The sequence below is a fragment of the Pinus tabuliformis genome, chromosome 1_2, assembly GCF_031772625.1.
Source record: "Pinus tabuliformis cultivar Carrire ecotype Pingquan chromosome 1_2, CPIR1, whole genome shotgun sequence".
Lineage (NCBI taxonomy): Eukaryota > Viridiplantae > Streptophyta > Pinopsida > Pinales > Pinaceae > Pinus > Pinus tabuliformis.
Genome location: NC_142298.1, coordinates 756,558,111 through 756,584,593, shown reverse-complemented (window position 1 = coordinate 756,584,593; position 26,483 = coordinate 756,558,111).

Here is a 26,483-nt window from a genome sequence, read left to right as displayed (position 1 = left end):
CGGGAAAATCCGCAAAGAACACTATTCCCCGGACTTCAAATCTCCATAACTGCGCTTTATAACACCATAGGGTCCGCCTGCAATCGCTATCGCAAGTCGCTTCGGCCCTGTTCCAAGGTTTCCCTTCGTATTTAAAAATACGTTAAAAACATTAAAAATTCAGAAAATGACCTTATGGCGGATTTTAAAATAAGATGCATTTGCATTGAACCCTTTCGGGTCTGGTTTCATCGGATCGCGCTTCCCCTTTGTATTTCGTTTAATAGCGAAATATACGAAAATACATAAAAAAATGCCTTTCGGCGGATTTCAAAATATATCAAAACCGGTTCATATTGCCAGTTCATATATGTTATATTTCAAAATATAACATATAGCCCGCTCCTTGTAATGCACCAATGCAATATTGCGATGCGACAAGTCGTAATCACAGATCGCACAAGCCCGAGGTCTTTCCCATATGATAGGGTCTATGCCAGTGCTGATTGCGATTCGTTGATATCGGCGATCGCGGTATCACATTGGCCTAGTCCCATTGCACGTTATGCCTTCAATTGCCTCCACCTGTCATCGCCGATGCGATATGCCGATCGGATCTGGACTGTAGATCGGCCAAATCCGACGGCTCCTGTGCAAACATTGTTCAAACCTTTGATAAGCTCGATTTCATGGTTTTATTCATGTTTTTGGGTTCCGATAGTGTTATCATTCAAGTCTAAAACTTCTCCTTTTGTGCTAGTTTTGACCTTTTAGGAGATTTTGAAGACTTGAAGATTTAGAGGGTTATCCAGGATCCATTTTTGGATCAAGTAGAAAGGCCAACCAGTGAAGATTAGTCAATGAAAACTTTTCACACCATCTCGTGCTCTTAAGGAGCAGATTTTCCTCCCCACCTATTAAGTAACCTATTTAAGGTTAATCATAATCAAAGTTTATTTTAAAAATGATTAATTGAGGGATAGGAGGTCTCATTGCGAGCTAACATACCATGATCATGAGTCCTAACAAGAATGACGTTACCACTGTTGTTCACCAAGCCAGGGTAATGGATTTCAGTTGAAAAGATAGAAGACAAGAGGTCTCATCATGAGCCAGCTTGTTCATTCTTGTTAGTTCTTGTGAATGGAACTATCGTTAGCTGGTTACCAAGCCAAGACCATGGCCTTCAGTTAATTTCTAAACTAATGTAAATGCTTTTAAATGACTATGAATATATACCTAATATATGGGACACAATAATTTCATTGGGTTAAAAGGCATCCCTGTTGAGGCTATAGACGACTATTGGCAACAAGGCCATGCTTGTGGTATTAAAGTTAATTTTATAGTATGATTTACTCGGTTGTTTTTGTCTTTCCCTGAACTCATTATCATATCTCTCTGAGAAATGCTTTGAAATCCTTCCAGTAATGTGATTTGGAGTTCTATCTTTAAGAAATATGAAGGTTTCAGGGATGTGGGACCCTTAGTGCAGGTGATTCACTTTGTCCAACAAAAGAAGCTTGAACTATACACTTGGATAATGGTAAGATGGTCATCCTGGGAAGGTATTGTTTTGCCATCTTTCTTTTTCCATATTTCCATCCATTTTTTAACACCATGGCTTTCAAATTATGTCACTTTTATTTGTAATAATGACGTTGAGAAGGAGAACTACTGATTAGGGTTTCTCTTGAGATGCTTTGTGGAAATTTTGATGGTTGGTCATTTCATGATAATACTACAGTTGCAGTGACAACATTGTAGCATTCCTAGGGTATCATTGGCATTATTTATTCTCTTGAAAATTAATCTTGATGAATGAAGATTCCAAAAACAAACTAGCGTGTATTTCCCTTTTCAGAATGACCATATCTAAGCAGAGGATTTTTTGTCTATACAAAGTTACAAGAACATTATTGTAAGTGCAAGGTCACCCATAAATGTTTCAATTTTAGTTTTTTGCAAGGGAGTATCAATACAACAATTGATTCTCTTACATGAGGACATACAAGACAATCGACATGGGGGGATGTTAGGCCTTGAAATTATTGTACTTAATGCATATTTTTACCCATATGATGCCCAACTTATTCCCTTATTTTACCAACTTATGAAGTTTTGTCTTGCACTTCTACATTTTTTTGATGAAATAATGAATATTTGTGCCTGGTTTGTATTTTATTTAAGAACACCATCGTTATATGCATTTTTTTAGGACTAATGGTGTTAATGTAGATTGCCTTGTTCCCGGATTGCATAGGGATCCTCCACCAAGTATATATGGACTAATTCATCATTCAATCTTGCCACAAATGAAAATGCTAGATGGTAGTAAAAACACGTGTTTGGAACTATTTTGGAGCCTATTTGACAATCAGAGGTGCACTTATGTTTCTCTAACATGTTCCTGCACTAAAGAGCAACATTCCTACACCAATTTGGGGCTTTCATACATTGGATTTTTTTTTGGGAAAAACCAAAGATGGTTATTGTACAAAATGATGGTCTAACACCTCCACATTAGTTAAAATTTACCTAGGTCATACATATCAATTTTTAGAGAATAATTAATGCTACAACCCTAAATTCGCACAATTTTCAAACTTCCAACTTTCTCCTTGATTTCTTTGTAGATGAAGGCGAAGCTAAAAATTCCAAAACAAGAGTTTTGTTGAAAATATGGAAAATCAGGTTGCCTTTGAAAAAAATTCCAAAATTCACAATGGTTTGGGAGATACATAGGGTTCTTTGAGGTAGTTTTGTAAAAAATGCATAAATTTTCAGAATTCTAAGAGCATGCCTAGATTTGAAAAAAATACAAAATTATGCCTCATATTCATATTCCCTTGATTAGTGAATTGTTGTACTGGAATTCTATTGATTACAAATTGTAGGGATCCAAGTTTTCATATTGTTTGCAAAGGATTGTCTTGTCTAAAGCCAAATTTGTAATGTAAAAATATTATAAAAATAGAGTTATGGCTCCAAGCCTAGCTAGAGAGTTATTCCATGTTTTGATGATGTTGAATTAAGTTTTGGGGGTTACTCCCCTCTGATCAATTGGATTGTGAGTCTCTGCTTTGCGATGTAAAAGACTGAACTTCATTAATAAAATCTAAATGTCAGGTTCTTTCTCCATTTTTTTCATTTTATGTTGATGATCTATTTAATTCTATGATTTAGTTTTGTTTTAAGAGGGTGCAAGTTGGCTGGTTAGGGCCCAACCAACCCAGCTCGAAACACCTCCATTATATTAGTATTATGTGGCTTGTTTACTTCAGAACTAGTGTTGGATTTGCTACAGGTGTTTATATCAACTGTGTTTCATTTATATGTGCTCTGATTTAGTTTTCTTTTATGCTCTATCCTTTTCAAAGATCCACTCACGTCTTGGTTTGTGGTTATTCAACACTTAGATATGAAAGGGTATCACCATAAGTGCATGCAATATATTTTTTTCTTACATATAAGTTGGGTTGCACAAATAAGATCTATGGTACAATCATATTTTGTATATGCTTAATGGTAATATTGATTTGACATGAACTTGCCTTATGGCTCTTTGTCTCTATGTGAACATAGCAGATCTGAGGCTACTAAAACCTTAGATCACCTCAATAATAAACAAGGTTATGTATAAATAATAAAGCTTGAGATCTTAATGGTTTACAAAATATTGGATCTCAAACTTTCTTTGTTGGATCCAAAGTATGTTCATACAAATAACCCTTGTCTTCCTTGTTGAGCCGTAAAGACACATTGAAGCCTCTATTTGCATAACATAAGTATTGGTTATCTGTAATGAATCATTCAGTGTAAACATATTTGGTGTTGATTGATTTAACTATAAGTATTTCTCGTTGTTTGTTTCAATTCTCAGAGTTTGTATGTTTGGACAATTGATTGGTATCCATATAGAGTAATCACTTATGGTGTTGACAATTGTGGAGTACATGAACACTTGTTGGGATTAGTTTGTCCATATGAAACTTCATTTATAGTATTTATTAATTAAACACTATTGTTCCTTCTCATATTTTTGGAGTTCCTTCTTTCCTATGAGTCTCTTGCATTAAAAACAAAGTTTTCAGAATCTATTTTTTGCGTGCATTTTGGAGCTTGAAGGGATATTAAGACATAGTGAGATTGCTTTATGTATGCACATGGTAATTGTTTTCCATAGTTGACTGCAGTGATTAGTATACTATGGATGAATTGAAGCCACACTTTTACTTTTTGATTATATGCACAAAGTGGAGTGGAGATAGGATCTAGTGCAGGAATTTAAACAGTGTTTTATTTTATTTTGAGTGTCTTGTTTGACATTAGAAGAACTTGGATTGTCTAGGGTTTACATGTTTGTGTTCTATAGTTGACAAGACAACCTTTACATTCACTTGGTCAATGCTCATGTTTTCCAAATTGTTTCATAATTAGGGTTTATTCTTTTATTGTTACTAGTTAGGGTTTATTTTCTCATTTGCCAAATACTAAGGTTTACTTACAAATTTATAGCGATTTATAGGATTAGTGTTTATGGTTTCATTTCTACATATTTATTTTGAGTACAGGATTAGAGCATGGATTGACTATTGTAGGAACTCAAGGTGTGAGTAGTTTCTAGGTAAATCAGGAATTTGTTTTGCAGGTTGCTAGAGTCTCTATCTGGAATTATCAGAGTTGTGCCTCAAACTCCACAGACCATGTATTGACAATTAAATGTTGGTCCATAAATATACTCTATATTGCACCCAACAAACTTCTCTTTCTTTCTTTTTCTACATTTTCTATCACCCCCTGAATTTGGATCAATTGGAACCATTACAAGCTCACAACTTGTAATCATCGAAGGGGATTCTTCATTTGAGTTATAAATTTCAGAAACATGGGATCTCTTTTTACACCCCATCCTATTGTTTGTAATAGACTCATTTTCCTTTTGTTTTGGCGCATGAATATCTTGTAGTTCAATGTCATTATACATGTGGGATACAAAACCATGTTGGGCTTGTGAATCTGCTTTTGTTTGGTTTGTTTAGTTCTCCATAGTTTCTTCTTATTCTTCCTTAGAGAGGTGGGGATCAAAAGCTTGCATACTTTTGGTTTATGGACCCGCCTCTTCTTATTTTTTGGAAACTTGTTTGCATGTAGGCATGTGTTATGTAGGTGTCCTGTTTGAAAGCATGTTTGACATCGAAATGTCGTGTTCTTGTAGTCTAAAATTTGGGTCCTTTTGTGTGTAAATTTTTTGTTTTAGTTGAATGTGATGAAGTAGCTCTTTGCTAAGATCTATCTCTACACATATTCTAGCAAAAGTGAGAATACCTTTCTTTTTTCTTTCTAGGTCCATGTTTTTGAATTTTTCCAAGGTGTTTCAAATATCCTCTAAAACCTTGTGGTGCAAGAAGGGGAGGGGACATTTGGTATTCTCACCCAAACCATCATAGTTGAGAACATTATATTTGTGGTGTCACAATCTGGGAACCATGGGGTAATGAAGAGCCCATCTCTATCTTAAAACCAAGGCCGATTATTGAGGACATACTCTGGATCTTTCTATGTATCAAATTGGACAATAAATAACACTTTGGAGCATAAATAAATATCACAGTTAGGGGTCAAGGAAGAAAAGACCCATTGGTGTAATTCATTAGCTCTAGGCCAAAAACCATTGAACCTACATAGTATAGCCTTGGATTGGAGAGCATAAAATAAAGAATTTACCTCCGAAATATTAACCTCCATAGTTGGAACATGAACCATTTGTTCTATGATGTAGGGTCTTGTGTTGATTTGGAGTTATTCCATTGAGTTGTGAGCCTTTCCATCCAATATGCATCCTTGAAAGACGTAGATCCATTGGGATTTCTAGAGCTTGAATTGCCACCCCGCAACCTCAGCATCACAATAATGGTAGAATTCCTCGAAATGTGGTAGTTCTTCATCTGGAGGGAGTCTTGGAGCATCTTCCCTTCGAATAATCGACATTGAAAACTTGCAAACATGAATAACATGTTCTCAATTTTCGGTTTCAAAATTTCCACCAAATCCAAGTTCTCAATCTAGAAAATGGTGGTCTTCCCATTATAATTAAGATAACTCTATGCCAAAAAATTAAATCCAAATTAAGGATGACTCTATAACCCAAAAATTTGTGACATGATTAAGATGATCACCATCTCCTATGCCTTTTACCTATTCCAAAGATTCTTTTTACTTACCATAGATCATTCTACTCCATCTCACTCCTCCTCTCCCACATAGGCATTGTGTTTTCGCAGCATCTTCCAGGTGGTGTTCCTTCAGAAAATCATAGGGCATGTTTGCTATAGCCTCACAAACTTTGGGCAGTGGACTTGAGCATCGAACAAAAATTGTAGACATGATGAATTAAAATGATTCCTGTAATGTATATGGTGAAATGAAATAATTTCTGTAACCACCTTAACACCTGGCCAGGCCATGGAGACATGATTTGGAAATGGAAAACTATATCGAGTAGTTTTCCAAACCCATTATTTCATCCATCCAATTGTGGGCAAGACAAATAATATTCTAGTTTATTCAATTTGGAGCATCCACACAAATCTTATTTTTTAAAGAACCAAAATCCGAGAAGGCCTATTCTAAAATAGGCACACTTCTTGGCATAAATATTTCAATGCCCACCTTGGGTGAAAGAATTTTATAAAACATTATTTGTGTGTGTATGTGTGTTGTCAATAGACTTTAGCTTGAGTTGTTGGGAGGAAAAATTGTTATCCTCCCAACCCATGTTCAATTCCCACAAGTGACATCTTCAACTCATATTGAATATATCATTGTAATGGCTTCAAGCTAATATAATTTTACATTAACTTCACAGAGAGAGATATATTTCTTATTCCCTGTCATTTTAAAAATTATTAATAACAAACAAATATTTCAGTGTTTGTCTTAAATAAAACATTTCAATATCAACATATTGGAGTCACCAGGGAAAGTGTTGAGATTTATGGATTGATGATTTGATATTGAAAAATGGAGTGCATGGGGTGCTCAAGGGTTTATCTCTGATTTTTTTTTTTGGCGTTGTCGTTGGTCATGAGTAAATGACATACAGGGATGTGTTGATGGTCCAAAATGACCTCATCAACATGTAAGGGAGACCACCCGATTGGGAACTTAAATCATCTCCTTTTCCGTTTGGAATGATGGTTATGATTGGTTCAATTGGGTCCAATTAATCTCTTTCCCTTCCTGTTAATTTTTGATGATTCTATTTCTTACCAGTAGGAAGAAAAATATCGAATCTACCTTCTTACAAAGCTCTTGCAAAGAAGTAAATCATTAAGCTGAATTAATGGCTCAGCTAAACCACACATAGGGTTAACCTATGTAAATTTAAGTGTTAGTCTAGCCTAGATGTATTATACTAGCCTATGCATTACTATGTCAAGCTAACACTAATTATTAGTGTTAATGTACAACTATATTAATAGGTGTTAATGTTATCCTAATACTAATGTTATATTAGTCATTAATCTATATTACTATATCTCTTCTCTATGATTCTAACTAGTATCATATTATATTAATAACAAACTATGATAACTAATATTTTATGTTATAAACTAACACTATTATTACTTAATAATATATACTAATATTTAGCTCTATCCTAATATGTCCTAAATAATATTACCTAATATAAGCCTAATAGAAAACAATTAAACTATATATACTGCTAAATCTAATACGTATTGTATTGCTAAATGTTATCTAACTATATTAAAAGGTTAGTCCTAAAGAACACTAATATTCTAATTAAAATTAGATCTAGTTAAATATTGTATTAATTACTATTTACTATCTAATCAAATCAAGCTTTCAGATTAATAATAAAGTTAATCTTTAATTCTATTAAGTTAGCTTTACAAAAATAAAATAAACTAATTAAATATTAAAGTTAATTTAAATATTATAAAGAAAATGAAACTTTACAAAAGATCTAGGTGATACAATCTAGATTAAAACGGTTAAATTAATATAAAAAATATACAATAAAATACATTTTCTTTATATTAATCTTTAATGATGTAAATTAAAGAATAGATCAACAAAAATTTTTGATCAAATTGAAGGCTCATCAAACCAGAGTTTAATGATTTTTTTGCCTCTTTAAGAGAGAACTTGATGCAACCGAAAATAAAATGCAAGCTAATCTATCTTCATTGGGACATAATATAGATTTTAGTCCTAATTAAGAGTGAAATTCAAAAACTCAAAAGGAATAGAATAGTTTGAAATTTAGAATGAAATAAAGGTAATAGGCCAGGTAAATAGTTACAAGACTTATTCCTTGTTTAAGCAAATGTGAACAAGCAAATATTAACGAACATCAATTTGTAAATATTTCTAAATTCGGATGGAACCATTCACATTAGAACAAAATGATATTATGCCATATCACTGAAATAGTTCAAATAATCCGACATATATAATGCAAAATACTTATTAATTTGGGTTGCAACAAGTATTTGTTCATATGCAACCTTTAGCTTCAATTTCATTGATAGTTAACCCGACAAGGTAGCTTGAAAAGATTACAAATGAGAATAGATTGCTGAAATTCAACAATAGTGCTGGAAAATAACAATCATACCTATACACAGAAATGAAACTGCAACTGAAAATTTTATTAGTGATAAACAGATTAAGCAATAGTGCCTTACCACTGGATACAAAAGTAAAAAAGTGTCCCATTAAAAATCAAGGAAATTGAAAGGAAATTGAATTAGATTCGTGAAGAGAAGAAAATTGCAATAGTAGAAGACTTCTAGTGCAACAAGAATCGATTTTCTAACCGTAGAAAAGCTTGAAACCCTCATTACAAAACTGCAAAAGAAACTCCTCACTTTCCCTGCAAACAGATTGTGCTTAAAAAATATATGCTCGTCCTCTTCTGGATTTGAATCCTCCCTCTGTAGCATGGATCCAGATCGCCCCCCTTGTTACAGAGCTGAGCTTCGATTTAAATCCATGACCCAACCTCCCTCTGGACCTTTCTTCTTTCAAATTTTCCCATACAACAATTACCCTAAAAAATTAAGCAACCACTAGATTAATATGGCTAATCTATTATCGAGATAATCGTTGATGATAGGAATCGAAATAACCAAAATTTGGTCTTTGTATTTGGGTGTAATTCCACTGATTAATTTCGATTTATGAGTATTCTTGTTGGGCCCATTTCACCCATAATGCAGCGGTGCAGTACTATATTTCCAGCGGGCCGAAATTTCTTTAATTCATATCACATTCCACGCGTTCAAAAGAGGAGCCCATACTAGAATTTGTTGAAAATTATCCTTATTCTCTCCACTTCTGTGCAGTCAGGTCTGGAATTTGTTTAGCAGTTGGACTTCAAGCCTTGGTACATGGCGATGTGCCAATTTCTTCTACAATTCGGCTAACTCTAAAATTGACAAAACTTTCATGAGCTTGGGTCTTCATCCAGAAGCATTATGTTATTATTTTTAACTTGGCTTCAATGGAAGTGTGTTATGGTTTCCTTTAGTGCAGAATAATTTTCTGAACCATATGCAACTGAGCTTAACATGTGTTTATAGTTGACAAGCCAGAATGATGTGGTATGCTTCATGTCGTGGTTCAAAATTCTTCCCTTAAAATGTTCCAACGAGGGCCTTAAGTTTCGATGCTTTTGATCTTTACACCACTGAAATATACAACGCTCCAAAGCGGATTCTAAGCCTTGATGCTTGGGATTGATGAGATCCTGCATGTAACTAACTAAGACGAGATGCTAGGGGATGAAGCGATGGCACTCTGAATACAAGGTCTGAAGCGATGGCTTTCTAGGGTTTGTTTTGGTGATTCAAAGATCATTATTGAGTATGTATAAGAAAGCGTTAAAATCAAACAACATACACTCAGTTGATGGCTCTGGAAAATTGACAGTCTATGGACAAATTTCAGGAAGTCCTCACATGCACATCCGAAGGGAACACAACCAACAAGCTTATCAATATTGCACATCCGAAGGGAACACAACCAACAAGCTTATCGATGGTCGAAAAAAGGTCTACAAGAGCAATTGGATGGTATGCACATTCAAGTCAAGCTGGGAGGCACTACATTGGATATGGGGTGATCCCATTTCCTCGGTAACTGTAGTTTTGTTTTTTCTGTTAACTATGCTTATCATTTTTTGTTTAAAAATCTGTCTGGTCTATTTTCCATCACTGTGATTTGATGATAATATACATGGAAATGTGTATCATATGTATATCTCCGCATGTGGTGCTGGATGAAGACTCCTTTTATTTGTCCTCCTGTTTATATATGTGGCTTATCGTTCCAGGGCCACCTCATGTGAAATATGATGTATTGAATCACGTTGTTGTCTACTGGATGGGTCGCGAGATGCTCGCTCAGGAATGGATATGTTGTATCTGATATTGGCTCCTGTATGACAATATATGTAATATGCTCCATAATGGAATATATATCGCTTTTTACGTACTGAAAAAAATGCCAGGGGATGAAGTTAATCCAACAATGAACTTCAAAGACTATCAATTTTGGATATTAATTAATGAGTGCCATCAACAAACTAAGGATATCGCTTCAACCATGTACGAATTCCTAGATTAGTTGATGCGATGATTCCTTTCAAAATAAATGCAATAGATCCATGCGTTGATCAATATTAAAATTGTGAGAATGTTTATTGTTGTGTGCAGTATGATGCTACGTGGCAACCTCCATCAAGAAAAATGCGACAATCAAAACCAATCATACCATGAGTCTCGACCAAAACGGTGATAAATTTTAAGGGTAGGAATTACGTTGGAAGAGGCGATTAAATGTGTAATCATATTTTGCAAAATTTTCAATGAGATTTTTTTTGTTATAAGTTTTATACCAATCATAAACTTGCTAGTGGTAATTACTATAATATATAAACTAAATTATAAATATAATGTTATTTAAATATATACATGTTATTTATTTCTAATTTAATTATATGATTAGGATTTTATTTTTATTTTTTTATGCACTTACATATATACACCCTGTACCACATGAAACCTAATATAACGTCCCTTCCATTTATTTTGTTAATTTAAATATATGTCTTTGAAATTACCGTTTTAATAATATATATAATGTTTTTGTGCAAATATAATATGATGTATTAATTTTACTATGTAAATTATTTATATATATGGGAATATATTTACATATTAATATAATATTTTATTTATTTACTATCTCTATATATTTTTAATTTGTTATTTCAAATGTTATTACTTAAATAATATTTACAAGAATATTTTTTGTTTATTTATAATGTTGAGTGATTTACTCATTTTTCGATACATGTATGTCCCAAATGATGTGGAAGAGACACTCATCAACAAAACCAAATGAAACATGTGAGGTGATGTGGGAACCGAAGGTGCCATGTCACCTTCTCGTGACCATCAGATGGTGTCATCATGAATGTGAAAGGTAGCAAAGAGATGCAAGAACAATCATAATGACCATAAAATTATTAAATCCTGAAAAAGTTCTAAAGCACGGAAAAAAGGTCAATAAAGAAGGGATTTTTCCAAATAGAGGGTAAAGGGACAACAAACAATAAAAAACCTAATGCAGGCAAGGAAATTCAATGAAGGGTCCCATGATTTTGTTGTAAAAATAATGGGGGGGTTGTGGCCAACAACAATGGTGACTCACTGGGAAGAAACAATTATCTCTAGTTTAAAGATACAAAACTTGTAAAAATGAAGGAATTATAGTTAAATGATTCAAAATGCCAAATTCAGATATCCTAGTAGTTTCATCCATGTCATGCATGTTAACAAACAAAAATCATATCCATCATTGTCCATGAACTTATAAAAAATTTACCCCATGAAACCAGTGTATTAAGCAAATTCATATGTACAACAATCAACTTGGTTGACAATCATTTTTCAAGTAAACAAGGTAATCACGTAAAACATAGTGTTAAATTAACTTCCATACCATAGGAATGGCCACTGCTGCCAACAAGCGTCTATAGCCTCGACAGGGATGTCTTTTAACCCTTTTAGATGCTAGTGTCCCATGTATTAGAAATAAATGCATATTTGCAAAATATCATCTTAAACTTTTTTGGATGTCAACAAAAGATAATTGTCTTGGATTGGTAACCAGTTGAGAACAATGCCATTCACAAGATCTAACAGAGTGAACAAGTCAACTCGTGATGAAACCTCTTGTCTTTGAAGCTTGCGGTTGAAAGCCATTACCTTGGCTTGGTGACCAATAATGGTAATGTCACAATGTTAGAACCTATGATCATGGTAGGTCGGCTCGTGATGAGACCTCCTATCCTTCAATTGACCATTTTTGTTTTTAGGTTTAACTATGGTTATTGTTAATCTCATAGAGATTACTTAATAGATGGGGTGACAGATTACTCCTTAAGAGCGAGGGATGGCGTAAAAAGTTTTAATGTAACTAATTCTTACTTGATTAGACTTTCTCCACAAGAATTGAATATCTTAAGTAACAACTGTTAAACATATTTTTCTCTCTTGAAAATGAGGATAAAAGATAGTTCATTACAAAATGACAGAAAGACTTAAACACAAAGAACTAAAACCAAGGACTTCACTGGTTAGGAAAACTGAAAATGGGCATAACGACATCATCTTCATTGAAGTATTCCTTAAGGATAAGGTTTCATTAAATATAAATAAGAGCATAAAACCACTTTCCCAATGATTATGCCAAGTTGAAAGAAATAAAAATATTTCCCCATTTTATTGAAAAGGTGAAATGAAAAGACAATCACCAATTAAAGTAAAAAGTTTAAGACAAATGCTAGCAAATAAAAAAGAAAGCCATCAAGAGCATAAGCCATGAGAGAAATCTTACAATATAACATAAAAAATTAACAAAAAAATGTATAATATGATGATTATGTTAAATTGAAGATTTTATCTTGTAAGAGGTTTGTTAATAAAACTCCTTATTTTAAAGCATATTTTTTATTAAAGTTATGTATTTGTAAGCTCCATTTGTATGCTTTAGTAAGAATCTTCTTTCCTTTTCAAATCTTGCTTAAAAACTAATTTGCGAGTCTTTACAGATCATTGTTTTTGGGAATAAGACTAACAATTAGTTTCAAAAAGGTATGAAGTAAAACAAGAAGCAAAATTTGAAAGAGGGAAAAAGAAACTCCTGAATGAATTATGTTGATTGTTCTTTCTCGACTGTTTTTTGTCAGCGAAACCAAATCCTCAAATCAAATCTTTGAAAAAACTGCAAAAGGAAGAAGACAAAACAAGAAACAAAAATAAGTAAAACAAAAACAAAAACTAAGGGAAGATGAAGATCAACATGTACACATACCTGAGATAAATGCATACCAATTTACCTTGTAAATCATGACATCCTCATATGAAGAGTATATAAAAATAGGCAAAAAAAAGTTACATTTATCTCCAAGTTTGCATATTATTGAAGATCATCAAATTATTGGGTGTAAATGCTATGCAATATGCTACAAGGATTCATAGGACAAAATAAAAAGAGATTGACATATGAATAAAGTGAATGATAAGATATTGTATGCCAAAATTTGAATTTTTGTCTCATGAACTCCTTTTATTAATTAAAGTATTGTGTAAATGTAAATTCAATCCTATAGCAACTATTGGTGTAAAAGTAGAAATGAAAACTTATATTTGAGTTAACATATTTAGAATATGGGGTTTAATATTGATCAAATGTAAAAAAGAAATTACAAATGAAAAACACAAAATGAGCAAGATGCCACTGAATGGTAAAGTCTCATCTTTATTCATTAAAATGCCATAATTGCTTTATTTTGGAAGAAAAATAAAATCAAACTAAACAAAGCTAAATTTTTTCCTACTCTAACTCTTTTGAAGGAAAATGACTAGGTATAGTCATATTTCCAATGCAACCATGCAATCATTTTACTTCCTGCACAAATATGTACAACATACATTAGTAAACACACTAGATCAAATAATAGACTATGAACAAGAATTCTAAAGTCAACATACATATTAATTTCTAAAAACAAAGATAAAAGAAATCTATAATTAGAAAACTTTCTAATATAAGAATCCTCAAATTCTAAATAAAATCTATCATAATATGTACATCCTAAAGAGTTAGTGATATCACCTTTAAGAATCTGATAAAGAGTGACTTCTGAAGACTGCATAAGACTGAAAAATCAAAGTTAATTGTCCCCAAAAATTTAGAAGAACTATCTTTTTCCCTAATGAGATATTGATCATTACAGAGAAAGGAAAAAGAAGAAGGATTCTCAAAGTTATGTGTTATGTGTACATCAAAATCAAGGCAACTGGAAAACCTATGATTATCTCCCAATGTAAGAGGGTCACTAGATGATTGTATCAAGTCTTTAACATAACAAGTTTCATGTATAAGATTGTCGTAAGTAATATCAAAATCTTGTAGTAGAGACTGGTGATCCAAATCAGAATGGAAGGAAGGTGGTTTGTGCTTAGAAAATGAATCAAATGATCCAAACTAATAAATATTAGGATAGGTGTTGAAGATTAGATCCTTTTCCCATAGTTTACAAGAATCTTGATAGTCACAAAAATGATGAATAAAAGTTACTAAATCGATATCAATTAGTAATTGATCATTTAAAGATACCCCTTGAGCACCATGATCTAATTCATTCTTAAGGGTTGAACTAGTAAATATGCCAACAAGTTGACATATACAATAACTATTTTGCAAATAATGATAACAAGCAAATAAAGTAAGGGAAGTTTCTTTAAGATCATCATTTTCGATTTCCTGGTTTATTAATGTGTCATTTGTTGTCAAAATAGATCCTAGATCATTTTCAAAAGAAGAATGATCATTATGATTGTTTTTTAAATTTTGATGCTCCATATAATTTAATTCTATTGAATTTGATTCATTATTACAAACATAAGGAGATACAGTAGAAACATTTTTAGATGTAATTTTTTTTCCTAATGTTGATGGTTGAAGAAGATTATTATTTTCATTCGAGAGTTCAATAGGATTAATTGTAGAATCAAGGTTTATTAATGTTGATTCCTCTTTATGTTCATTATAAGTTCTTACATTATATTCTTGAACAATAGAGGTAAATTTCTCAATTAAAACTTGCTTAGGGGATAATTCATCATGACGAAATCTGTAGCAAAATAACATAAATATATCGGAAAATTCGCTAACAGTTTCATCCTCATAGATTGTTAAGTTATCAAATTCTAAGCACAATTTCTCATAACTATAATTGTGATGAGCGAAAAAGAATACCTGCATGAAGTGATTCCAAGAGTGAATGCACTTAGCTAGTAGCATCTTGTACCATTCCTGAATCCTTCCTTGAAGTGTGAGAGTAAATAACCTACAAATTTCATTGTCATTAGTGATTTTAAAACATTTGCATTTATATATAAATTGATCAACATGTTCCAAAGAAGAAATATTATCACTCTCACCATTATATTGCAATTTAGATATGGATTCAAGTTGTCTCTTGGATATGCCTATGGTAGGCTTGCATGATCTAAAAGCGTGACCCAAAGTAGGAATGCATATATGAGCAATAACTAGTTAAAAATGTTAAAACAAGACTTCACATGGATCAACTAGCTCAGACTCTTCTTCTAGCGCCAAAAATGTTGATGGTCCAAAATGTCCTCATCAACATGTAAGAGAGACCACCCGGTTGGGAACTTAAATGAGCTCCTTTTTCTTTTGGAATGGTGGTTCCGACTGGTTCAATTGGGTCCAATTATCTTCTTTCCCTTCCTGCTAATTTGTGATGATTCTATTTCTTACCAACATGAAGAGAAATATCGGATCTACCTTCTTGCAAAACTCTTTCAAAGAAGTAAATCCTTAAGATGAATTAATGGCTCAACTAAACCACACCTAGGGTTAACCTATGTCAATTTTAAGTGTTAGTCTATCCTAGATGTATTATACTAGCCTATGCATTACTATGTCAAGTTAACACTAATTGTTAGTGTTAATGTACAACTATATTGATATGTGTTAATGTTAACCTAATACTAACGTTATATTAATCATTAATCTATATTACTATATCTCTTCTATATGATTCTAACTAGTATCATGTTATATTAATATCAAACTATGACAGCTAATATTTTATGTTATTAAACTAACACTATTATTACTTATTAATATATACTAATATTTAGCTCTATCCTAATATGTCCTAAATAATATTACCTAATATAAGCCTAATAGAAAACAATTAAACTATATATACTTCTAAATCTAATATGTATTACATTACTAAATGTTATTTTATTATATAATCTAACTATATTAAAATGTTAGTCCTACAGAACATTAACATTCTAATTAATATTAAATCTAGTTAAATATTGTATTAACTACTATTCACTATCTAATAAAACCAAGCTTTCAGATTAATAATAAAGTTAATCTTTAATTCTATTAAGTTAGCTTTACAAAGATAAAATAAACTAATTAAATATTAAAGTTAATTTAAATGTTACAAAGAAAATGAAACTTTACAAAGGATCTAAGTTACACAATCTTATTTAAAACGATTAAGTTAATATAAAAAATATACAATAAAATGCATTTTATTTATATTGATCTTTAATGATGTAAATTACAGAATAAATCAACAAAAAAATTTGATCAAATTGAAGGCAATCAAACGAGAGTTTAATGATTTTTTGCCTCTTTAAGAGAGGACTTGATGCAATGGAAAAGAAAATGCAATCTAATCTATCTTAATTGGGAATGAATATAGATTTAGTTGAAAATAATTAATATTATTTTGTATTAATGGAGAAATGGTTACACAAGTTGTAACGTATCTCCTTAGTTTAGGATTTGTTCCTAGAGTTTAGGAGTTTGGTTGCAACTTCCTGAGTTCTAGTAATGTACTTAATGATGTAATTTCTCATTCGATGTAAGTAGTGTGTGCGGAGAGAGTTCTCTTCGTATGAGTGCAGTCTCCAAGTGCAGTACTCACCTGTGAGCTGTAACTCCTTCTTTTTAATTCAAATTTGATTTTTATCTTGGTATCGGAGCACAGAGTAGGGATAGCCTTAATTTTTTTTTAGGATGCATCATTGATTACAGAACTGTAGTGGTGGCATTTGTAGAATCAGGTGGACTGCAGTAACACCTGAAGACAGGTCTCAGATGACTGATCATCTTTGAGTGCAAGAAAGTGTTGGCGTGGTTTCGTCGCGAATAGAGCGCCAGTTGGCGCGGTTTTGAGGGAGATAAGCGCGCTAGCGCGCCAGAAAGTACAATTGGCGCGGAAAATCAAGGATTGATCGCGCCAATTTCGGGATCCGCGTTGTTTTTGTTTCTGGCGCGGGCATTTCGCTATATAAGGAGCAACAACCTCTTTCTCTTTGAAAAAATTGCAATTTTTGCAGATCGGAGTTGCCCGGTGGTGGCACTTTGAATTTCCGGTTTTGTTTGGTGGCAACAGAGTGGAGTAGCCCGGTGGTGGCGTATTGGAGTCCCTGATCTACTCGGTGGTAGTAGATCAGACTTGCCCGGTGGTGGCGTATTGGAGTTCCTGATCTACTCGGTGGTAGTAGATCGGACTTGCCCGGTGGTGGCGCATTGGAGTTCCGGATCTGTTCGGTGGCAGCAGATTGGACTTGCCTGGTGGTGGCGTATTGGAGTTCCGGATCTGTTCGGTGGCAGCAGATCAGACTTGCCCGGTGGTGGCTCATTGAAGATAAAATTTTTTTTCAGCAAAACAAAGGTTCAGATCTGGTATGTGGTGATTTTTTTTTAGTATCCTGAAAGTGTTCAGTTCGATAGACTTATTCATCAGAGGATCAGAAATTTTATCAATCTAATATGAATAACAGTCTAGAATCGTATCTCCACGAGTCTGGCAAACTCGATGGATCGAATTTCAACAACTGGAAATTCAAGATGCAGACTTTACTTGAAAGTGCAAATGCGTGGTCAATCGTTACAAGAAGTGAGCTGAGATTAGGATCAGCCACACAAGAACAAGATTGGGATAAAAGGGAGACAAAAGCAAAGGTCATATTGAAGATGTCCGTCAAGGACAATGTTATCCCACACATTAGAGACTGTAAATCAGCCACTGACATTTGGACGACGATCAAAAACCTATACCAGACGCAAAATACAAACTGTGTCTTGTCACTCAAAGGCAAGCTATTTGCATTGAAGATGGAGGAGAATGAATCCGCTGCTGGATTCATTGCTAGAGTCAAAGACCTGAAGGACAGATTGGGAGATATCGAAGAGAAAGTTTCCGATTCAGATCTGGTCACGATCACGTTGAACGGAATGACTGATGATTATCAGACATTCATCACAGGGTTGTCAGCAAGGGAGAAAGCCCCTTCATTTGAAGAGCTGACAGGGATTCTGATACAGGAAGAAGAGCGACGACAAAATTTGAAATCACAGAGCAATGACCTTGCTCTGATGGCAAAAAGGAGACAGTTTAAAGGGAAGCAGCATCAGCAACTGCAGCAGCAGTAGCAGAAAGGAGCCAACACATTTCAGAAGAGACCGTTTAAAGGTATGTCTGCTAATAATTTTCCCATCAAGAAATGTTTTTACTGTGGGAAACCTGGACATGAGATTAGAGATTGTTATAAGAGGCAGGCAGACGAAGGAAGAAACAAACAGAGAAAACATAAGAGTTACTTTGTTAATGAAGAGGAGGATCATAGCCACGAACTTCGACTATTTATAGTTGATCGTGCCCTTTCAACTTCAAAGGGAGATGAGGACGACATATGGTATGTTGACTCGGGCACATCCTCACATATGACTGGTAAGAAGGATTGGTTTGAATTTCTTGAAGAAACTTCATGTGGGTCGAAAATCTATTTAGGAGATGATAGTGGACATGAGATCAAAGGACATGGTGACATTCTTGTAAAATTACCTAGCGGTGACATTAGACACCTTAAAAATGTATTGTATGTTCCAGGAATTAAGAAAAATTTGGTCTCTGTCTCAATGATTACTGATCAGGACATGCAAGTTCAATTCTTTAAGACTAACTGTGTCATTAAGGATAGCCAGATGGAAACAGTTGCAACAGGAGTGCGCGTGGGGAACCTGTACAAACTAGATGTGAAGAGTATGCCACAACAGGCAATGGTTGCAGCTGGATCGACAACCGAAAATCTCTGGCATCAGAGATTCGGCCATCTTAATCTGCAAGACCTCATCCTACTTCAGAGAAAAGGTATGGTCGATGGACTCCCTGTTTTCCATAATGTTAAGCTGGATTGTGATGGATGTGCATTAGGGAAAATGCATAGAGAAGAGTTCCCTTTGCATGTTAATAGAAAGGAAAGAGACATTTTAGAACTGGTGCATATAGACATCTGTGGACCTATGCAAACCAGGTCATTAGGAGGAGCATATTACTTTCTCTTATTTACAGATGATTGCACTAGATTTTCATGGATATACTTTCTGAGTAAAAAGAGTCAAGCTTTTCAGTATTTTAAAGAGTTTAAATCCATGGTAGAAAACCAGACAGGAAAAAGGATAAAAATTCTCTGCTCAGATCAAGGGGGAGAATACAGGTTGGGAGAGTTCATGGATTTCTGCAAGCATCATGGGATTGTGCAACAGTTTACAATGCCTCACACTCCACAGCAGAATGGAGTGGCAGAACGAAAGAACAGAACTCTTGTGGAGTGCGCAAGGAGCATGCTTCAAGGTAAGGGTCTATCAAATGGTCTTTGGGCAGAAGCTATTAACACTGCTGTATATTTAAAGAATAGGAGTCCTACTAGGTGTCTAGGCTTCAAAACCCCTTTTGAAGCATTGTTTGGATTCAAACCAACAGTGAGTCATTTAAGAATATTTGGGTCAAAAGCTTATGCTCATATACCTAAGGCAGATAGGAAGAAGTTAGATCTTAAAGCTCTGAAATGTATATTTGTTAGATATGGCACTGAGTTCAAGGCATATAAGTTATTTAATCCTGTGACTCACAAGGTTTTTGCAAGCAGAGATGTCATATTTCATGAACAGGTTGAAGAAGGAAAGAATGACTCTAACAGTGATTGGCACATTCCATTGCTATTGGAAGAAAACAGTGAGGAAGATGAAGAGCAGGAGGAGAAACAAGAAGAAGAAGTAACAGACAATGTAATCAATGAAGATGCAAGCCCAGAAAAGGCTGAAATAGACAGAATTGAGGTAAGTCCCCTACCAAGGAGATTAAGTAGGAAGACTCGATTATCATCTAAGTTGAAAGACTATGCATTAATGTCAAAGATTTTAAACATTGTAGAACCTGCAAATTATGAGGAAGCAAGTAAATCTGATCCATGGAGTGCTGCAATGTATGAAGAAATAGATTCAATAAACAGAAACGATACTTGGGATTTGGTTGAATTGCCTAAAGGTAAAACCCCCATAGGATGCAAATGGCTGTATAAACCAAAAAAAAAAATGCAGATGGGAGTATAGAGAAACTTAAAGCTAGATTGGTAGCAAAGGGTTACTCACAGAAAGAGGGAATAGATTTCGATGACACCTTTGCTCCTGTAGCCAAATTAAACACCATTAGAATGCTAATTTCCTTAGCAACAAAACACAAATGGCAGCTACACCAGCTAGATGTCAAGTCTGCATTTCTGAATGGTGACTTGAAAGAAGAAATTTATTTAGTACAGCCTGAAGGTTTTGTGAAAAAGGGACAGGAACATCTTGTGTGTAAATTGAAAAAGGCACTTTATGGTTTAAAACAGACACCCAGGTCATGGTATGAGAAAATTGACTCATTTTTTGTTCAGCATGGATTTGGATCATTCAAGCTTCTATGAAAGCCATGCTGAACAAAAAATGAGTCAATTTTCTCATACCACGACCTGGGTGCCTGTTTTAAACCATAAAGTGCCTTTTTCAATTTACACACAAGATGTTCCTGTCCCTTTTTCACAAAACCTTTAGGCTGTACTAAATAAATTTCTTCTTTCAAGTCACCATTCAGAAATGCAGACTTGACATCTAGCTGGTGTAGCTGCCATTTGTGTTTTGTTGCTAAGGAAATTAACATTCTAATGGTGTTTAATTTGGCTACAGGAGCAAAGGTGTCATCGAAATCTATTCCCTCTTTCTGTGAGTAACCCTTTGCTACCAGTCTAGCTTTAAGTTTCTCTATACTCCCATCTGCATTTATTTTTGGTTTATACAACCATTTGCATCCTATGGGGGTTTTACCTTTAGGCAATTCAACCAAATCCCAAGTATGGTTTCTGTTTATTGAATCTATTTCTTCATACATTGCAGCCCTCCATGCATCAGATTTACTTGCTTCGTCATAATTTGCAGGTTCTACAATGTTTAGAATCTTTGACATTAATGCATAGTCTTTCAACTTAGATGATAATCGAGTCTTCCTACCTGATCTCCTTGGTAGGGGACTTACCTCAATTCTGTCTATTTCAGCCTTTTCTGGGCTTGTATCTTCATTGATTACATTGTCTGTTACTTCTTCTTCTTGTTTCTCCTCTTGCTTTTCATCTTCCTCATTGTTTTCTTCCAATAGCAATGGAATGTGCCAATCGCTGTTAGAGTCATTCTTTCCTTCTTCAACCTGTTCATGAAATATGACATCTCTGCTTGCAAAAACCTTGTGAGTCACAGGATTAAATAACTTATATGCCTTGAACTCAGTGCCGTATCCAACAAATATACATTTCAGAGCTTTAGGATCTAACTTCTTCCTATCTGCCTTAGGTATATGAGCATAAGCTTTTGACCCAAATATTCTTAAATGACTCACTGCTGGTTTGAATCCAAACAATGCTTCAAAAGGGGTTTTGATGCCTAGACACCTAGTAGGGCTCCTATTCTTATATACAGCAGTGTTAATAGCTTCTACCCAAAGACCATTTGATAAACCCTTACCTTGAAGCATGCTCCTTGCGCACTCCACAAGAGTTCTGTTCTTTCGTTGAATCAGCATGGCTTACATTGGGCTGCAACAAGTATTTGTTCATATGCAAGGTTTAGCTCAATTTCATTGCTAGTTAGACCTGCAAAGTAGCTTGACAAGATTACAAATGAGCATAGACTGCTGAAATTCAACAATAGCACTGGAAAATAACAATCATACCCATACACATAAATGAAACTGAAGCTGGAAAATAACAATCATACCCATACACATAAATGAAACTGAAACTGAAACTGAAAATTCTATTAGTGATAAACAAAGTAAGCAATAGTGCTTTACTGTGGCTACAAAATAAAAAGTGTCCCATTAAAAATCAAAGAAATTAAATCAGATTCCTGAAGAGTAGAAGATTGCAATAGTGCAATTCTTCTACAACAACAAAAATCAATTTTCTGACTGCATAAAAGGTTGAAACCCTCATTACAAAAGTGCAAAAGGAACTCCTCACTTTCCCTGCAAACAAATTATGCTTAAAAAATATTTGCTCCTACCTCTTTTGGATTTGAATCCTCCCTCTGTAGCGTGGATCCAGATGGCCCCCTCCCCCTTTTTTACAGAGCTGAGCTTCGATTTAAATCCATGACCCAACCTACCTCCCTCCGGACCTTACTTCTTTCAAATTTTCCCATACAACAGTTACCCTAAAAAAAAAAATTAAGCAACGACTGACTTAATATGGAAAATCTATTATCGAGATCATAGTTGATGCTAGGAATCGAAAGACCCAAAATTTGGTCTTTCTATCTGGGCCCAATTCCATTGATTAATTTCGATCCATGAGTATTCTTGTCGGGCCTATTTCACCCATAATGCAGCGGTGCAGTACTATCTTTCCACCGGGCCAAAATTTCTTTAATTCATATCACATTCCACGTGATCGAAAGAGGAGTCCATACAAGAATTTGGTGGAAATTATCCTTATTCTCTCTACTTCTGCGCAGTCAGGTCCAAAATTTGTTTAACAGTTGGACTTCAAGCCTTTGTACATGGCGATGTGCCAATTTCTTCTGCAATTCAACTAACTCTGAAATTGGCAAAACTTTCATGGGCTTGGGTCTTCATTCACAAACATTCTGTTATTATTTTTAACTTTGCTTCAATGGAAGTGCGTTATGGTTGCGTTTAGTGCAGAATAATTTTCTGATCCATATGCAGTCGAGCTTAACATGTTTTAATAGTTGACAAACCAGAATGATGCGGTATGCTTCATGTCGTGGCTCAAAATTCTTCCCTTAAAATGTTCCAATGACGGTCTTAAGTTTTGATGCTTTTGATCTTTACACAACTGAAATATACAACGTTCCAGAGCGGATTCTAAGCCTTGATGCTTGGGATGAATGAGATCCTCGTCCTCTGCATGTAACTAAATGAGACGAGATGCCAGGGGATGAAGTTAATCCAGGAATGAACTTCAAAGACTATCAGTTTTGGATATTAATTAATGAGTGCCATCAACAAACTAAGGATATTGCTTGAACCTTGTACGAATTCCCGGATTAGTTGATGCGATGATTACTTTCACCATGCGTTGATCAATATTAAAATTGTGAAAATGTTAATTGTTGTGTGCAGTATGATGCTACGTGGCAATCTACATCATGAAAAATGCGACAAGCAAAACCAATCATACCATGAGTCTTGACCAAAACGGTGATAAATTTGAAGTGTAGCCATGTGATTCCAAAACGATTACATTGGAAGAGGGGATTAAATGTGGCAGGAGCTAACCAATCTGTCATAGGGCATTAAATGTCCGGTTATATGTAGGCTGGATAACCCGATAACACGCGAGTGCTCGCGTGTTATCGGATTATCCAGCTTGCATATAACCAGGCATTTAATGCCTTATGACAGGCTGGTTAGCAGTTGCCGTAATGATATATTGCAAATTTTTTAATGAGATTTTTTTGTTATAAATTTTATACCAATCATAACTTTGCTAGTGGTAATTACTATAATATATAAACTAAATTATGAATATAATGTTATTTAAATATATACATGTTATTTATTTCTAATTTAATTATATGATTAGGATTTTTATTTTTCATGCACTTACAATATATACACCTTATACCACATGAAACCTAATATAATGTGCCTTCCATTTATTTTGTTATTTAAAAAATGTCTTTGAAATTACCTTTTTAATAATATATATAATGTTTTTGTGTAAATATAATATGGTGTATTAATTTTAAAATGTACATTATTTATATATATGGGAATATATTTTCATATTAATATAATATAATATTTATTTACTATCTCTATATTGTTAATTTTTTTTATTTTATTTTAAATGTTATTACTATCTTTATGTTTACGAGAATAGTTTTTTTTGTTTATTTACAATGTCGAGTGATTTACTTATTTTTCGATATATGTATGTCCCAAATGATATGGAGGAGATATTTACTAGCAAAACCAAATGCATCATGTGAGATGATGTGGGAACCGAAGGTGCCACATCGCTTTCTCATGATCATCAGAAGGTGTCATCATGAACGTGAAAGGTAGTAAAGAGATGCAATAAAAATCATAATGGCCATAAAATGATCAAATCCTGAAAAAGTTCTAAAGCCCGGAAAGAAGCTCCATAAAGAAGGGATTTTTCCAAAATAGAGGGTAAAGGGACAATAAACAATAAAAAATCTAATGTAGGCAAGGAAATTCAATGAAGGGTCCCCATGATTTTGTTGTAAAAATAATGGGTGGGTTGTGTTCAACAATATGATGGTGGGCAAAGGTTTGTAGTCCTGGAGCATCTTCCCTTTGAATAAAAAGCACTAAGAACTTGCAAAGATGCACAACATTTTCCTAATTCATTGTTTCAAAATTTCCACCAAATCCAAGTCCTCAATTCAGAAAATGGTGGTCTTCCTATAAATATTTTTTTAATAAAAATATTAAATGATTTCTTTTCTATCTATGCTCGTCTTTCATCCATAATAGAGATGGGAAAGATAGGGGGAATCACTTGAAAATGAGGATCCCCCATGAAGGTATGCAACTTCATTGTCATGGAAACCACAATGAATAGGGTGGGGCAAATGAATAAGTTCATGGCAGAGGGAAAACAAAGTTTAGACCCCAACCTAAAGCTTTCCCATTGTAAGCACCTCAAGCATAATGAGCCCCTGTTGGACAAACAAACTCTGGAATTGATGTACATATTTTGTACCATCGCACTTGATGCGACCTGAGCCTAAATGAAGAAAGATTTAGTGAGGTTGACCCATCGCTCATCCACATAGGCCAAAATCAATCCCTAACAGAGGGTCACTCATTCCTAAGAAAAACAAACCTAGAGTGTTTATCGTACATTGCCATGGAGTGTAGTGGGCTTGCCGACTACAAACCTTTTCTCGCCATCCTTGTATTTCACGTACTCATGACTAGTGGTAGTGCGAAACAAAAAATTATGGAGAGAAACCCTAAAGCATCCTAGGCAGACCATTTTTTAGCATCAAATCATCAATCCATCAATCATAACACTTTCCAGGGTGATTCCAAGATGTTGATATTGAAATGTTCTATTTAAGGCAAATACTGAAATATTTTTTTGTTATTAATAAGTTTTAAAATGACATGGAATAAGAAATCTGTGTGTGTGTGTGTGAATTAATGTAAAAATATATTGGCTTGAAGCCATTACAATGATATATTCAATATGAGTTGAAGGTGTCACTTATGGGAATTGAACTTGGGTTGGGAGGATAACAAGCCTAGATCCATCTTAACTTTGGATCTATCAAGCATTGAGAGGGATCAAATCTCTCGAGGTGCAAACCTCTTTTTCGAGTGCAAAACTTGAGGAAAGGTTTGCACCTCAAGAGATTTGATCCCTCTTAGAGCTTGATAGATTCAAAGTTAGGATGGATCTAGGCTAGTTTAATTATTAATAATTAATAATAATAATTATTTTTAATTTAATTTTTATTTTTATGTAATTTCATCGAAGTCAAAATGTTTTAATTAATAACTATTTTTATTGTATTTTATTTTATTTTTAATTTTATGTAATTTAACCAAGTCAAAATGTTTAGATAACATAACATGACATGACATTACAACATCTCTCCTATACTGGGATGGAGAGTGTCTCTTGGCACAAAAATCTAATAAAATTAACTTTAAAAAAATATTTATAAAATATTTTGATAGTGAAATGAGAGATGGTTTTTGGGCATGTAGTATTGATGAACCATGGTATTGACCCATGATATTGTAACAATGCATATTTACAAGTTAATAATATCCATGGCTAAAAATCTTGTTATATTGTAAGTATTAAGTTTTTATGTGCTTATTAATGAAATTTAAATATGGTTGCAAAATTCTTATTTTAATTTATATGGTAAAATAACTCTTAATTTATACATACCATTTATGTCTTATATATTTTAATGTGATAGAGCATTTAGATATATCTCAAAAGGAATCGGTT